The 15,636-nt window shown below is 44.0% G+C and overlaps 1 protein-coding gene and 1 long non-coding RNA gene across 3 annotated transcripts in view; one reads left to right on the forward strand and one right to left on the reverse strand.

Annotated features, from left to right (window-relative positions):
* Window positions 1-15,636, reverse strand: part of LOC146425355 (uncharacterized) — a 569,707-nt gene that overhangs the window by 531,152 nt on the left and 22,919 nt on the right. The gene's annotated exons all lie outside the window — the stretch shown is intronic.
* LOC146425374 (AN1-type zinc finger protein 5-like) overlaps window positions 11,893-15,636 on the forward strand; it is a 42,420-nt gene continuing 38,676 nt past the window's right edge. The window contains exon 1 of one of the 2 annotated variants that reach the window (XM_085041699.1): window positions 11,893-12,407. The gene's annotated coding sequence lies outside the window, so the exon portion shown is untranslated. The remainder of the gene's footprint in view (window positions 12,408-15,636) is intronic. The other variant, XM_085041695.1, reaches the window with a different exon arrangement.

The raw sequence follows: 15,636 nt of genomic DNA on the forward strand, positions 1-15,636 counted from the left end.
ACTAGACATAATAATAACCAAACCAGCTACGTACTTGCTTTTCACTGCAACTAAATTGTTTTAAAACAAACCCTACATATGTATATATATTTACTAACACCAATCGTTCAGTGTCATTTCACTCTAATCTGCCCTAAGGGATCTATTAATAAGAACCTGGGTTACCCTTGCCTCCAGGGGCGGGTCATAACACATGCAAGTTTAGAACTGTTACATAGTGACAATGACTGGTATGTGCAGCAATTAAGGCATGGACTCTGCAGTGGTATGGTGAAGATGTTTATTGTGCAGCAGTAAATTCTTATATATCATAACACAACCAGGAAGTAACTACATTAAAGCGTACTCCAATCAACTATCTTGTTCCACAACATTACCTTTTACAGTACTAAGTAAACACTACCATTTATGGTAACAAGCAATGTTCTTCTACTCTCGCGTGGACCCACGGTTTTACGAGCCCTTTGCATACTCCTCCTACTTCCCCTGTGATCAGTCTGTGTTTACTGATCCCAAGGTTTCTTCCAACACCAAAGACAAAAGATCAGTCTGGCTTTCAAGGCCTGTTGTCCCACTCTTGCTCTCAACATACTGTAACCTCACATCTCCCCCTTTTTGTTCAACCAGCATAATCTTATTCATGGCATCGTTAACCATTCATTGCTAGCACTGCAGTACGCAAGGAATACACGCAGCTAAACATAAAAATATTCCTAACGCATATATGCCAAACGTTAAAAGCGATTTAAGCCAGCCTGTAATTCCCCAAGATCCAAACAGCCCAGAAAACCAATCCTGACTATCTTTTATCTGCAAATGGTGTAAATTCTCTTGCAATTTTTGGATGCTTTTATGAATTGATTCTGAATGATCTGAAAGGTTCATACAACACATACCTTCAAAACCTTCACATCCATGACCATGGGCTAAAAGTTAAAAATCTATTGCAGGGCGAGTTTGAAGGGTGGCATGGCGCATGGAATCTACATCTGTCAGCAGACCAGCCAAAGCCAACGAGGTGGGATTAGTTTGTTTGGCGAGCTAGCATCCCAGTTTATGCAATGTTGTTAAGGCCTGGGCAGCAGCAACCCCTGACACCAAAAAGGATGGTGCTATGATTGCTGGTGGTTCCCAGAAAACAGCGTTGGGGTCACAGTCTGCTCAGAATGAGTGCATGCTTTGTAGTATGTGCCAGTGTTCTGTCCAATGTGTGTGATTTAATATCATGGTGATGTTCGGGGTCAACATTGTGAGCCAGGCTGTGGTGCATGGGCCCCCTACTATGTGTGAAGGGATGCCAGGCTATGTCTGATCTCCACAAACAAAAAATATGCCTCTAGGTAATTTTCATGGTTTGGGATCAGAAGGTGCTTGGTATCTGTGCGTACCAAGCATTACCATAAAATTACATCAAGCAGTATCGTTTAAATACAAGGGGTTCCTGGGACAAACTACCTGACGAAAGGTGTCACTTCCTCTGTTCCACTTAAAGTAATTCAAGTAGATACAAGCATCGGCTTTAACTGAGCCTAGCAACTTTATCTCTTGTGGTTCACTAGGAGAAATGGGCAAATGGTGATCCCAAGTGTCAAACTTACCCAAACAGGTTGTAATATTCTTACAATTTACTTTGTCTAAAGGCCATTTTGATTCACTGAGTATAGTTAAAGAGTCATCCACTGGCACAGCAACTAGGCAAGTGTGAAAGGGATTCTCAGGAGTGGCCATTGATAAGCATTAAGCACTTTGATTTAAAGCTTTAGCAAGCGTAAGCCATTCCCTTGAGGAATGGGTGGAAGTTGCCCAGTGGCAGTAGTGGATTGAGCAAATTGCACCTCATAAACAAGTATCAATCCATATGCCGCTGTGGAAATGGGCAGGTACCACACTAGCGAGCACATTTGTTCACTACTCGCTGCTATTTATGTTTTAGTATATCCCCAATGTTGAGGTATGGAATACTGCCACCCACACTCAAGAGTGCAAAGGCAAATAAGGCAAGGTGTTAAAGTGAGTTCAAGGCATTCAAAGGAATTTAGATCCCTATGTGAAGGGTCCAAATTCTGCCAGTTCAATGCCCACAGCCACCGGTCAAAAGAATGTGTGGCGCGATATAGTCCTCCTCAATCAGTCATATTTGTCACCTTCCAAAAACTAGTGCTCGGAGGTAACCCAAACCATGATGTCAAAGGCATCAGGACTCTGCTGTATTGCCTTCAGCTGGTGATGATCCCTCTTCCAGGAATGGCTCTGCTGTATCACCTTCAGCTGGTGATGGTCCCTTTTCCAGGAACGGGCGGACGTTCCTTGCCGGTATTCACCTCAGGCCAGTATCTGTGGAGACATGTCAGAGGTTGGGGGCATTGGAATTTTTTCTCCATCCCTGTTACTAAGCAACAAATGTCTGGATGCTCAGAGCCATCAAGTCTTTTGTAAGAGACAAAAGGGTGTGCTGGGTGGGGCAAGGGGACAAGGCAGCCGGCTGTTGGAACTGGCACGGGTTCCGTGGGACACGGGGAGGAAAGGGCTTCTGGCTGCGACCGCAGGAGATCCAACTGTGCTCTGTCTTCTCCTCCTGGCTGGGTGAGCTTTGATTCAACCTCTTTCCCATTGGGGGAGCACGTTTTCCCAGCTGCGTTTCTCGCAGCAGCTGCCGGGGAGTCTGGCTGTCCCTGCCTCCCACCCCGCTTTCGTGGCATCTGCGGTGACTGCAGAATCCTTGTTACCTCGCTGGCTAGCCGGGGAGAGCCAGCCCCAGCCCCCCTGCTGCTCTGCTTGCCGCTCCGAGCTGCCTGTCTGCTTCGCAGCCTTTTCCGCCATTACCAGCTGCGTGAGGCTGACCTGACCCTGCGCCACAGCGCCACCTGCAGCCGCTCAGGAGTCATCGCACCTGCCCTGCCAGGCCGGGAGCTCGACAGCGCCCCTGCTGCTTGCAACCGTGATTACACCATACGGGAAAGTGCTCACCAGCTCAAAAAGTCATCTGCTATTGGTTTCTGGTTCTATTTGTGGTTGCTATTATTGTTATTGCTTGTTTATAGGTACTAGTAAAGAACTGTTATTCCTTTTCCCATACCTTTGCCTGAAAGCCCTTGATTTCAAAATTAAAATAATTCGGAGGGAGGGGAAATCACATTCTCTGTCCTAAGGGAGGGTTCAGCCTCTCTTGGCAGACACCTGTCTTTCAAACCAAGACAAGACACAAGCATAACCTCTTCCCCATGTAATAAGGGGAACTGGTCTTAAAATCTGACCACTTTCAGGATCCCTAAACATAACTTTGGCTTTCTGCATCAAATCCTGTGATGCAGCATCACGGGATGCAAAATGTTTTAGAATAGGAGGCATAGTGTTATCAGCAAAGCGACCCAGAAAGTTAAAAACATAAAGAGCTTCATTTAATCACTCCTGGAGAGTTTAACCCTGAACTCCCCCTTTTTGTAGCAGCAAAAGGCGCTTAAGCGTAGCGTGAGAACATTCAACAATGGCCTGGCCAGTAGGAGAATGAGGTACCCCTGTACAATGAGAAATACCCCATTGCTGAAAACAGAGAGCAACCCTATGGGATGTATAGGCTGGGCCATTGCCAGTTTTAACCTGAGCAGGGACGCCCAAAACAGCAAATGTACTCAAATAATTGCCTGCAAACATCGTGAGCTTTCTCTCCAGTACAGCGAGAAGCAAATAAGGCACCTGAAAATGTGTCAATGGACACATGAACAAACTTTAAGTGGCCAAACTCCACAAAATGCATTGTCAGGGTTTATTAATCCATGCGAGACGGGAACGACATAACACCAATGTGATGCAGAAAGTCGTCCCACTTTATTCTTCAGCAGTGCTTCTTTTAAAGCTTTTTACCTTCCGTACACGTGACACGGAACTTCTACATATGGTTCGTACACGCGCCGTGTGATTATATAATTAGTTATAGGTGATAAACACAAGCTAAGCATGCACTATATGATTGGTATATGCAGATTACTAATTTTGGGCAATATTTCCTGTATTCCTGGGTGTCTTGGTTTGAAAGACAGGTGTCTGCCAAGAGAGGTTGAACCTTCCCCTAGAGCAGAGGATGTGATTTTCTTCCCCTCCTCCCTCCGAATTATTTAATTTTGTAAATCAAGGGCTTTCAGGCAAAAGGTATGGGAAAAAGGAGTATCAGTTCTTTACTAGTATCTATAAACAAACAATAACAATAATAGCAAACCACAACTAGAACCAGAAAACCAAACAGCAGATAACGTGAGCTGCTGAGTCTTCTCCCGTGTGCTGCAATTACGGTTGCAAGCAGCAGGGGCGCTGTTGAGCTCCTGGCCGGCCAGGGCAGGTGCGATGACTCCCGAGCGGCTGCAGGTGGCGCTGTGGCGCAGGGTCAGGTCAGCGTCGGGGAGCTGCAATGGCGGACGGGCTGAGAAAACACGCAGGGCAGCAGGAAACAGCTCAGGGCAGCGAGAGAACAGGGCAGCAGGAGCAGGCGCTCTCTCTCTCCGGCCAGCGAGAATTTCTACAGTCACAGCAGACGCCACGGTCTCGTGCGGCAGAGGGCGGGGCAGGCAGCAGAGGCAGCCGGACTCTCCCGGCAGCAGCCGCGGGAAAACGCAGCCCGGGGAGACGCGCCCTCCCCAGTGGGAAGAAAAATTGAATCAAAGCTCACCCAGCCAGGAGAGAAGAGAAACAGGGCACAATTGGATTTCCTCTGGTAGCAGCTGGAAAGCAAAGAGCCAGCAGCCTCTACCCTCAGCGTCCGAAAAACGAGAGAGCATTCCCCGGCCGGCTCTCCCTTACCTTGCCCTGCCCAAAAACCTAGCCTTTGTCTTTTACAAAAGGCTTGATCGCTCCGAACATCGGACCATTTGTTGCCTGGTAACAGGAATGGGAAGAAATTCTCAACCCCCGACACTGGGTCAGCAAGGAATTTCCTAATTTTGGGCAATATTTCCTGTTTTCTTTGGCCAACAAGTCATCTTCTACTTTTTGGGCAAGATCCGGTTTTCTCTGGCCAGCTGTTTGCTTTCTTGCAGCATCAGCAAAATACTTCCTCTTATCTATCTTCAAAGACTTTCATAGGTCTGTTAAGACAGACCAGCTGTTAAGACAGACTAGACCCTGACAATGCGTGACATCCAATTGCCAAAGCTGTAAGGACTATAGGCCCTGGGATTAACCCCAGTGGCCACAGAAGGTAAACTATATTGCTGACAGTCAGGGCATGCAGCCACGATGCTGGGTGCCTGGTGAAAAGCAAGCGCAAACTGACTGCGTAAGGCATGAGCGTTCTGATGGAAAATGGAGTGGCTCAGTCTTGCCTGAGCAAAAGAATCAGGTACAACCTGTGCTGGCATGGTCAGTAAGTCGGCATGATGATTGCCCTCTGAGATAGGTCCTGGAAGGGATGTGTGGGAACGAATGTGCATTACGAAATAGGGCTCCCTTTGAGAGTCCAAAAGTAAAACAAGTGTCCAGAGCCATTGTCATGAACGGGAGACAGGAGTTTAGATGAATTTCTGCCGTTTGCTCAGGCTTCTAGCAAAAGGCAGTAACTCTTATTAGGGTGGCCAGCACCCCAAGACCCAGTCTCGTTCACAAGGTTCTTTAATAATGGCCGATTAAGTCTAATATGATATAAATTACCATTTGTTAGACGCAGAAATTGACAGACATAAGACTTTAGACAAACTACATACTACACAGGAATAAAATAATTGCAAACTATGAGTAGCTATATTGCAATTATGAAAAGGTACCTAGTCTTATTAACAGCTAGCAAGAATAATTGAACTTAGGAACCAAATGTATCTTACCAGCTGATTGGTGGTGCAGCATACTTCAGAATCCTCTCACCCAATTCCCAGGAAAGTAACCACAGAGTCTGTGTCCAGACTCTGGGGAGACGCTCCTTGCACATCTTCAGAGTGTGTGTAGGAAACCTCTGCTTTTGGGATATTTTCATGAGTTTTTATAGTTGTAAAAGCGTGACTTTGGTCACGTATTGATTTCTTTATGAATTCAAGGTTAGAGGTCTCACGCCTTCGGGCACCAAGAGATAACCTCCTGCTGGGCTTCTGACCCCACTGGACTTATCTGTGTTCTGCCATGAAGCAGAAGGAGAGAGGGGAGGGGGAGGATATCCTGCCACAGTAAAACACCTTCTGGTTTTTCATACCTTTGTTATTAATACTGCTGTTGCTATTGTGTGTGTCTTATTCCATTACTTTGTGCTTTCAGTAAATTGTTATCTCAACCCACAATCTCTGCCTTTGTCCTTCCCTTACAGAAAGGGGTGGGGGAAGGAGAGTGGATTATTTGGAGTTTAATTTCCAGCTGGCGTTAAAACCAGTGCACTGGGTCATTAGCTGACATAAATAGCTCATCTTAATATTATCAAAAGAATCAGACTGTGGCCACTTTTGGTCCACGTTACCAAAGATGGTTACTTCTGGCCAATTTTCCTGACGTAGTTCTATAGCTCGGGCTTTTGACAACCCACCTGTTCTATCAATAGATTTCCAGTGTTGCAACAATTCATCTATCAGTGATGACTTTGTTATACTTTATCATCCTCCCATTATTACAAAAAAATCACCTTACTACTGTTTGGAAAACTATTCATGACACCAGAGGTTTATGTCCAAAAGGAGACAGAGGAGTCCTGTAACTTCATTTGAACAAAGAGAGAGGGCATGCCTTGGGGCATACGCCCACGGGGTTTCTCTCTCGAGGTTTCAGAGGGCCCAGACTCCTTTTATCCAAACTCCCGGCCGCATGTTGCCCTCTTCCTTTCCCCATTGGCTGAGGTACTAGGAAGGTACCTATTGTGATAATGGCTGCAAGTTCCCCACACCCCTTTCTTAACGACTGTACTTGTCACCTATTGTCCTGCCTTCCCTACTCCACATAGTCCTAGCCACGCCCCCAGTTTTCCCTATTGGTTCCTGTACCCTAACCCCACGTGGCCCTGGCCACTCCCTCGGGTTTCCCCTATTGTTTCCTGTACTCCTAACTCCGCCCCTGTACCTCCCCTGTACCCAGAGGTCACTGGGCCTGTGTGCTGTCCCTGCCCCTCTCTGTTTCCCTATAAAACCCCTTACCCTCCGCCATCTTGCTGTCTATGCTCCACGTGTGTTTATGCTCCACATGTAGCTGTGCATGTGAGGCCTTCGCCCTCGAGGCATCTCTGCCTCGGGGAGGTTGTTGGCCTCTGCTGCACCATGCGAATAAACATCTTCCATGGACACAACGCATAGACCCTCCTCGCCTCCTTTATCATCGCCGGTTGTGGAAGCAGATGGACCAGAGCTAGCCTTATGGCTCCCCGGCCGGTGAGAGTGCAGTGTCCAGCCCTGGGACAGAGGGTTTGGAGCACTGAGGCGCTGAACCGGGCTGGGTAGAGAAGCTCTAGGGTAAAGTCTGCTGAAACATCCTCTAAACCGCAACAGGTACCGCCTTCCTAAACTGCCTACCACATATTCCCCCTTGAACCTGTCATTTTACCCCAAAGTTCAGAAACTCAGGCTTGTGCAGCCCCACTTGTCTGTTTTTGGAGTCAAACTGACTGGGCTCTGTAACGAACTTGCTGCTTGAAGTTGGTAGAGACATTAAGACCCATTTCAAAGACATTAACACCCATACCTTTACCAATAGAATTGTTTGTAAAGACATTAGCACACATCTTTCCTGTCACCACCAAACAAGATCCACACTACACCTGTGCCTGAGTATCTTGAGGTGAACTCACCCACAGGCCAGCAGGGCAGATTGTTGGGATCCAGGCAGTAGTGAGATGTTGGATTGAGTGAGTTAGCTAAGTCCCAATTAGGTTGCCAAATTGTCACAAAAATTTCATAACTGTCCCATGTCAACTGAGAAGAGTGGCTAGGACACAAAGTATAGAATTGTAAGAGTAATTCTTTATTCATGTGCATGAGGTGTCCCATTCAAATCAGGGCACCCCAAATGTGGTTTTATACAATTCTTATACCTTTTGAACATCCAGGTACAACATGATTTGGCCAATCATTACTTAACACACACACACACACACACACACCTATTTTGAAAAGCAACTATAATTATATGTTGCCACCATCCATCTGCTGCTTTCTTGATCTAGGTATCTCTGGAGTTGGTCTTGCTACAGTTACTTGTCTATGATGCCAGATAATTTGACGGTTTCACAGAGGTGTTTGGAGGGGCTAGGATGCTGGCATTATCTCAGTAGTCCAGTGATATCCTTTCTTCTTTGTGGATGGTTGTGACTGTACAGACTCTCTCTCATGGGAAATTTTCCCTTTTCTAGTTAGGTATAAAGAAAATATAAGATAAACACTATGGGAACAGAGAATATTTTTGGAATGGATGTTGAGACACCTTGCCAATCAGCCCGAGGGGTGGGTGATTGCTGGCCAATCCGAATGGATTTCTCTGCACTATAAAACTCAGTTTTTTCATAATAAAGCCTCTTCTCCACTTGACTTCATGTGTGCTGTTAACTGAGTTTCGCTCCGTTACCAGTTCAACAGCGACAGATGGTTTTAAGATTTTGAGAAACAAAAGGTTCTTATCTTCAAGGTGGGGGCTGTCCTCCTCTTGCAGTGAGCTGGCGCCCTTTAGTTATGCTGACTTAACAATGTTTATACAATGCAAAATATATATCTCTTAAAAAGCTAATACCATTTAATACTATAAAGACTAATTGGTACAATTGTTAGGGAATACAATTTTCCTAACAAAGCTCTTCCTGTTGCTCTTGACATTCCTTGCAAGTCTCAACTCCAACTGAGCTTTAACTTTCCTGATACCATCCCTATATGCCTGGGCAATGTTTCTTAGTTCCTCCTCTGTAGCATGTGTCTGCTTTCATCCTCTGCATGCTGCTTTTATGTGTTTGAGGTTCATTATTAGTGCCCTATACTTTTGCAGAGTTTGCTGTCCTTCAGCCCGGTATAATTATATTTACCTGAAATTACATTTACCTTCTATCTCTGATAGAAGTTTTTGGGTCCCAGGAGACATCCCTCTGACAAACAAGGAAAGAGATCAGTTCTAGAAGACATGTCAGACAAAAAGGTTTTTTCTAATGATTTCAGTGGCATACTTCCTGTAAAACCATACCTTCTAATTCTAGATGGATTTTTTTCAGATTAAATGGTTTAAACAGGCCCAGAAATATATGCCCAAATATATTGTAGCTGCAGAAAGTCAATAGAATATGGTAGAAACGGCATTTAAGCAAAGTTGAATTATGTAGACCATTTATCTAAAGCAGCTTTAAATTTTACAGATCTATTCCTAAGATACATGTAATTATGTAAGCATGGTATGTTTATCTTCCATTTCCTTGAAATACCACCTTAAAAATATTTTAATTGCATTTAATTTATTATGACAAAGTAATCACTTTCCTATACCTACTGAGAATGGTTTGAAACTATAAGCTGCCCTGTGCTACTCCCACAGTGATGAAGTCTGAAATAACAAGCTTCAATCTTTCCTTTGATCTCTTTTTCCTCTTCCCATGCTCTCTAGGTTTGCAAACCCTTCTAACTCCCTCTCTCCACAGTGATGTAACCTTTCTGTCACTCTTACCTACCTAGGTCAATGTTACATCCTCTGAACACATAATTTTATCAACATCCAATAGACACAAAGTCTGATTTGAAGTTTGGACACGCAAAAATATATAAATACTTAATTGTGAGGTTCAGTGACCCAAAAATTTGCAAATCTGAATGCAGGTCAAGGTTTGAATTTCAAGTTTACCCTGTGTTTATAGATGATCACAATCAATAAAGTCTGTGAGAAAAATAGCAAACCAGGTAGACCATAGAACAAAGAAATTTTATCCCATATACAACAAATCCCTTCCTGTCTCAATTGTCTGGAAAACATGTTTTAATATGATATCTTTGTATACTATAGAGATTCTTTTGCTTTTAGCAAATACTGTTTATAAACATTCAAAATTTTAGAATTTTTAATCAATAAAATACAAGAAATAGAAATTCTTTATAATCTCACCAAAAAATCCACCATCAAGCTCAGAATTATCCCACTTCTTTTAAAACTGAGTTATCACTGCAGACAATTCATTATCAGATAACCTATTAAACATAAAAGTAGCCAACTAGTGCCTAATAGTTATTTAGGTATAAAAGTGTAAGTAGTCAATAGCCAATGAATTCAAAAGATAGCTAAGATAGGAGTGCAAGGTTAAAAAAACTTATGGCTGCTTGTGATGGATATACCTGCTATGAGTGAGTGAACAGTACTTTGGTTCAGGCATCACCAACAACTAGGCCTGACTGAAATCATCCTTGATGTGCATACCTTGAAAATTGTGCTAGACCATATTTTCTCAGGAACTAAGGAGTCTGTCAGGAGCTAACACCAGCCTGAGCCAGAACTAGACAAAACTAAAACTGCTACAACTGCACTCCTGCACATACACCAAAGGGGGGTTTGACAAGTCAACCACTTTATAAATATCTGTAGTACCCTTAAAACCATTGAGCTCTCTTGTATGGCAGCAGGCTACACAACAGTGATCTCCCCCTTGAGCAGGGATGCCTCTTAAGATTACTCCTTGCAGGTGAGACCCCTTATTTAGCATCTGATATCTATAACAAGGTAAGCAACATTTCACATTAGGCCTAAAAGTATGTTGTGTGCTAGCAACATTTATGTGTCTAGTGATGCCTATATAACTTGGGTCAGAGTTACAAGGTGCTTATATAGCTTTAGTTTTAAGATATCAACATAACCTGAATTATAACTTTTCTATAGCAATATAACCTGAATCATAGCTTTTATACCTATATAACCTGAATTATAGCTTTCTATATAAATATAATTTGAATTATAGCTTCCTATACCTATATAACCTGAATGATAACTTTTTATACTAATATAACTTCAGTTATAACTTTCTATACAATGTAATGGCTATTATATGGTTAACTAGTTGCTTAATGCTGAATAGACAAAAACCTCACCAGGTGGATAGCTTCAAAAGTGGACAAGTGTAGCACTAATGAGAAATTGGCAAATTTAAAGCCAATTAGCTACAGAATACAGAATTTAAACCAGTTAGAACCAGAGAGACCAAGGAACACCATAACTGTGCATGCTCTGAAGATGAAGGTGAAAAGTTCAGATGTGAAGAAGACCCTGGGAGCCTTCATCAGGGAGACCCCCATGACCACCAAATTGGGGAGGTGCAAGCGCAGTGCAAAAGAACTATTTATAACCATGAGATCATGTTATGTAAATTAGTTCTGAGGCGTATATGATGATGTCATAGTGACATAGTAACACTAAGTGAAATTTACTGTATAAATAAACCACAGCACTTGACAAAGGTGGGTGAGCTAGATGGAGAAATCCCCCTCACCTCCAGCGCTGCAATAAACAAATACCTGCTCTATAGACACCTGTGTATGGGGTTTTATTTCCAGCCTATCTTTTGGGGCATCACTAGCTAGAGCTTACTTATTAAAAGTGTAGTAAGTAGTACAGTATTTGATTGCTATAAAAATCACTGTCTAAATTATTGTTTAAAGAATCATTTAAATATTTTTCAATCACTCTCAAATTACCATTCAATTATTGCTTAATCATAATTTGTCATTTACTTTTCATTCAATCATCAATAACTATCATGTAATCATCGTTTAATGATCAATAGAACCCCTTTAGTTAACCCCACAACAATGACTTCTCTTAATAATTCACTTGTGACACCACTGCACGTGCAAGTTTAAACGGAAATGTTAACTAGGGGCGGAGGCGTCTGTTATTAGGGCAAGTGGATGGGGAAAGGCTTTGTTTCCTCTTTGCGCGCAGCTCCATCGTATTTCTGTGGACGGGGTGAAGCCGCGCGAGACAGTTGTCAGTGCTCTGGACACCGGCTCCTTCCGTTTCCCCACTCCCCTGGAGAGCAGACGACATTCTCTGATAACGCGCTGAGTCTCTGTCTATTCCTGTATAGTCCCTAGTCTCGGGGAGGGGGAGGTTGGTGACTCCGCAGGCAATGGCGACAGTACTGTGAGCCGCCTCAGGTGTGTCTCGTGCTCTTTCCCCTCGCATGGGAGCGCGCTGGCGTGCAGGCCTCAGCAACAGCCACAAGGAGGCGGAGCTGACGCGAGCGGACCAGCTGGTTCAGATCCCTCCTTCATCCACCCTTCTTCCTCAATTCTTTCTCTTTTTGTTCGCCTTCTTTTCGTCTTTCTCCTGTGCGTTGCGCGTCTCATTCCTTGCTGCTGCCGCAGAAGGGAAGTGGTAGTGGCCAGCTTTGTGCCCCCATACCCTCTTGCCCTTCGCTCTCCCAGAAACAATCCGAAGCCATCTGGAGCGCCTCCGACAGCGGCCGTTGGGTTTCTCGCTCCGCCCCCTTCCAGGAGCAGGTACGCGGGCGCTGAAGGGTAGCTGCGGGAGGATGCGGACTCGATTTCTGAGAGCTGATAGCGCGGTGGCGTTGTGCGCAGAGGAGCGGCGCGGGGGGTGCTTGGGCCTCCCCGGAGCGTTTTTACTGCCTTCCGCGAGGCGAGGGGTGGCAGGGCGTCTGTCATTTTCCTGGGCGGACTCTTTCACTCTGACGCGACGGGTAATGCGGCGGGAGGCCGTGGGCCAGGATGGCGCACACCCTACTCCCTTCTAAGTGGGGCAGTCAGGGAGTGAGACAATGAGGCTTCCTCAGCCCTCGCTAGGAGATGAGCTGGTTTTTTGTTTGTTTGTTTGTTTGTTTTCCTTAGACCGATAGCCTCCACGTCTTTTGTGTTTTGGTGTCGGAAGGGGGTGGGGCGAGACGGGTCTGTGGAGGCCATGGCGACTAAAACATACTACGCTTTGAGCACTTGGCGGTGCCGCCCTTTTTGTCTGGCTTATCGAGCTGCATTTAATTGTCAGTGGGAAATGCTTAGGTTTGATTCGCGTTCCTCGCATATGCTTCGTCTTTTTGCTTCACCTAGATCACTGTTAGAGAGGCATATACCTGAAATATCCTTGCTGTGGTTTTTTTGTTTGGGGCTTGTGTTTTTTTTATGGTCCATTTTCTATCTGAGGTTATTCAGGTAAATAAATATTTATTTAACCAGCCAGTTTAGGTTTTATCGTTGATTTAAAATTAGTAATTCTATTCCCTTTATTAAATAATTAAGTTAATCTAGTACATAAAGGGGGCCTACAAGAAAGTAGGAGGGGGGACTTTTTACAGTGGCATGTAGTGATAAGAAAAGGGGGAATGGCTTTAAACTGAAAGAGGGTAGGTTTAGATTAGATATTAGAAAGAAATTCTTTACTGTGAGGGTGCTGTGACACTGGCACAGGTTCACCAGAGCAGTTGTGGATGCCCCATCCCTGGAAGTGTTCAATGCCAGGCTGGATGGGGCCCTGAGCAACCTGATCTAATGAAAGGTTCCCTGCCTGTGGCAGGGGGTTGGAACTAGATGATTTTTAAGGTCCTTTCCAACCCAAACCATTCAAGGTGTCAGGAAAATGAATCCACAAATGCCAGAGGTTTATGTCCAAAAAGGAGACAGAGGAGTCCTGTAACTTTATTCATGAATAAAGGGAGAGGTCATGGACATTTCCCATGGGGTCTCTTTGTCACCGAATCTGCGGGAAAAAGAAAAACTCTTCAACAACATTTTAATGTTAGTGAGTCAAGGCATTACTTTATTATCTGGCCAGGATGTTCCACAGAAATCATCTCATCCACACATAGCCCGGGTGTGCAGAGAGAATCATTCCGTGATACATGGCTTTTACTCGATTTCTCAGATATTTTATACAGTAAAAATACATAGAAAAGCATTGGGTCAGTGTTCATTGGTCTAAAGTTGAGCAAACCTCCAGTACTCAGTTTCTCATTGAATCCGAATCTCCTCGCCTCTGATGCAAATTAGATTCTTCATTCTTCAGTTTTTCTTATCAGTTCTTTTTCTGGGCCAGGATCTCTTCAGCCCTGCTAGCGGTGATCTGGGGTAGCCGTTTGTGATAGCCACCATGTCCTTCGGATGTCCCGCGGATGTTCTGTTAACAGCCTTTATCTTTCTGGTTATCTTCGGGGTCACTCCCAATCTGTTGATATGCTGAGTCCACCAGACCTCATCTGGTAGAACAATGCCCTGAAAGAAACCTAAAATTCCTTTTCCCGGGGAAAAGACAAACAAAACCTTTGACTAAAGTTACACAAATTTTTTAACCTGATATATTTTCCAACATCTTGAATTGATAGAGGAAGCAGCCTCTTGTTATCCTGATTTCCTGGCTGCATTTCCCTCTCATTTTCCCCATTGGTTGAGGTACTTGAGAGGTACAGACTTCCCGAATCGCCTAATACAGACCCCTTCTAATGTACAATTAATGGAATTCCTATGGAATTTATGGTTCCTCCCATTGCTTCTTTCACCTATCAGTATCTGGCCTTATCTACCAGCAGGCCTCAGTGTTTGTTTGTTTGTTTGTTTGTTTGTAAAGACATCTCCCTCTTGTTCCTTTCATAGGAATTTATGAAGTATTAGGGTAACTTGAAATGCTTTTATTATGTATTTCATATAGTTCATAAGTTGTAGTTTCTTGGAAGTGCACTTGCTGTGCAGAAAAGCTTAATTATATTTGCCACTCAAATAATCTAAATATCTGCTGTTATTAGAGTTGACTATGCCTCAGCTTAGTTGTAATTTGGAATTAAAATATATCTTACTTATAAGACTCTGTTAACTTTAATAATAACAAAGTATTTATGTTCCTCTTTTAGTTTGGCTGGGTAAATTTGCCAGTATCTGTGAAGGTCAGTGGTGTAAGTTACTGTTTGAGTTAACACACTGAATAAAATAGCTCCTTTTTATTGGGAGGTCAGGGACATAGAGACATCTCTGAGTATTAAGACTCATTTTGGAGGTAAGAGAGATCATTATATTTTTTGTAAAGGTTTGGTTGTAACCAGTCAACCAAAAGATTGGGGAATGTAAGGTCGTGTGATTCGCCCCAATCGAGCTCAGAGACACTTCAGAGACCAAGTCAGAGAAGTGGGTATTTGCTTTATTCGGTGCACCGGATGTGTGGTGAAGCACGGAATTGACTCCACAACTCAGATAGTTATGAAGTAGGTATGCGTTTATTCCAGCTGGGGTGCATGGGGGGTAGCCCCTCCAAAGACATGCACACCCTCAGCGGCACTTCACTAAGTTTATATTAGGTTACAGATTACATATGCATAAAGTTAGACAAAGCCCCTATACATATTCATTACCTATCCCCGCTTCGTATTATGAGTTCAAAGTTCATTTAAATATGCTCACGCAAGCGCAGTGTCTTCAAATTAATTGTGGGGAAGGGTCCCGATGATTAATTATGACAGATTCCCTCCTCTTCATCACGATGAACTGTTCACCCTGTTCCCTTGCGCATGCTCCCTTGGTCCTTGGTCCTAGTCCAAGCCTGAGAACCGACTCGTACCAGTCCTGGGGTCCAAGGGCAGGATGCTCGGTTACACTTGGTGGTTTCTCTCAATTACTTGGCTCTCCTCTCTTATCCTCCCCGGTACCAAGTAGGCACAAATTCATCAAGAAAATAATAAATGAATCGCAGCTGGCATATCTTAGTAAATCATTATACAATCTCTGGCTCTCT

The sequence above is a fragment of the Lichenostomus cassidix genome, chromosome W, assembly GCF_008360975.1.
Source record: "Lichenostomus cassidix isolate B80296 chromosome W, HeHo_3.0, whole genome shotgun sequence".
NCBI classification, from domain to species: Eukaryota; Metazoa; Chordata; class Aves; order Passeriformes; family Meliphagidae; genus Lichenostomus; species Lichenostomus cassidix.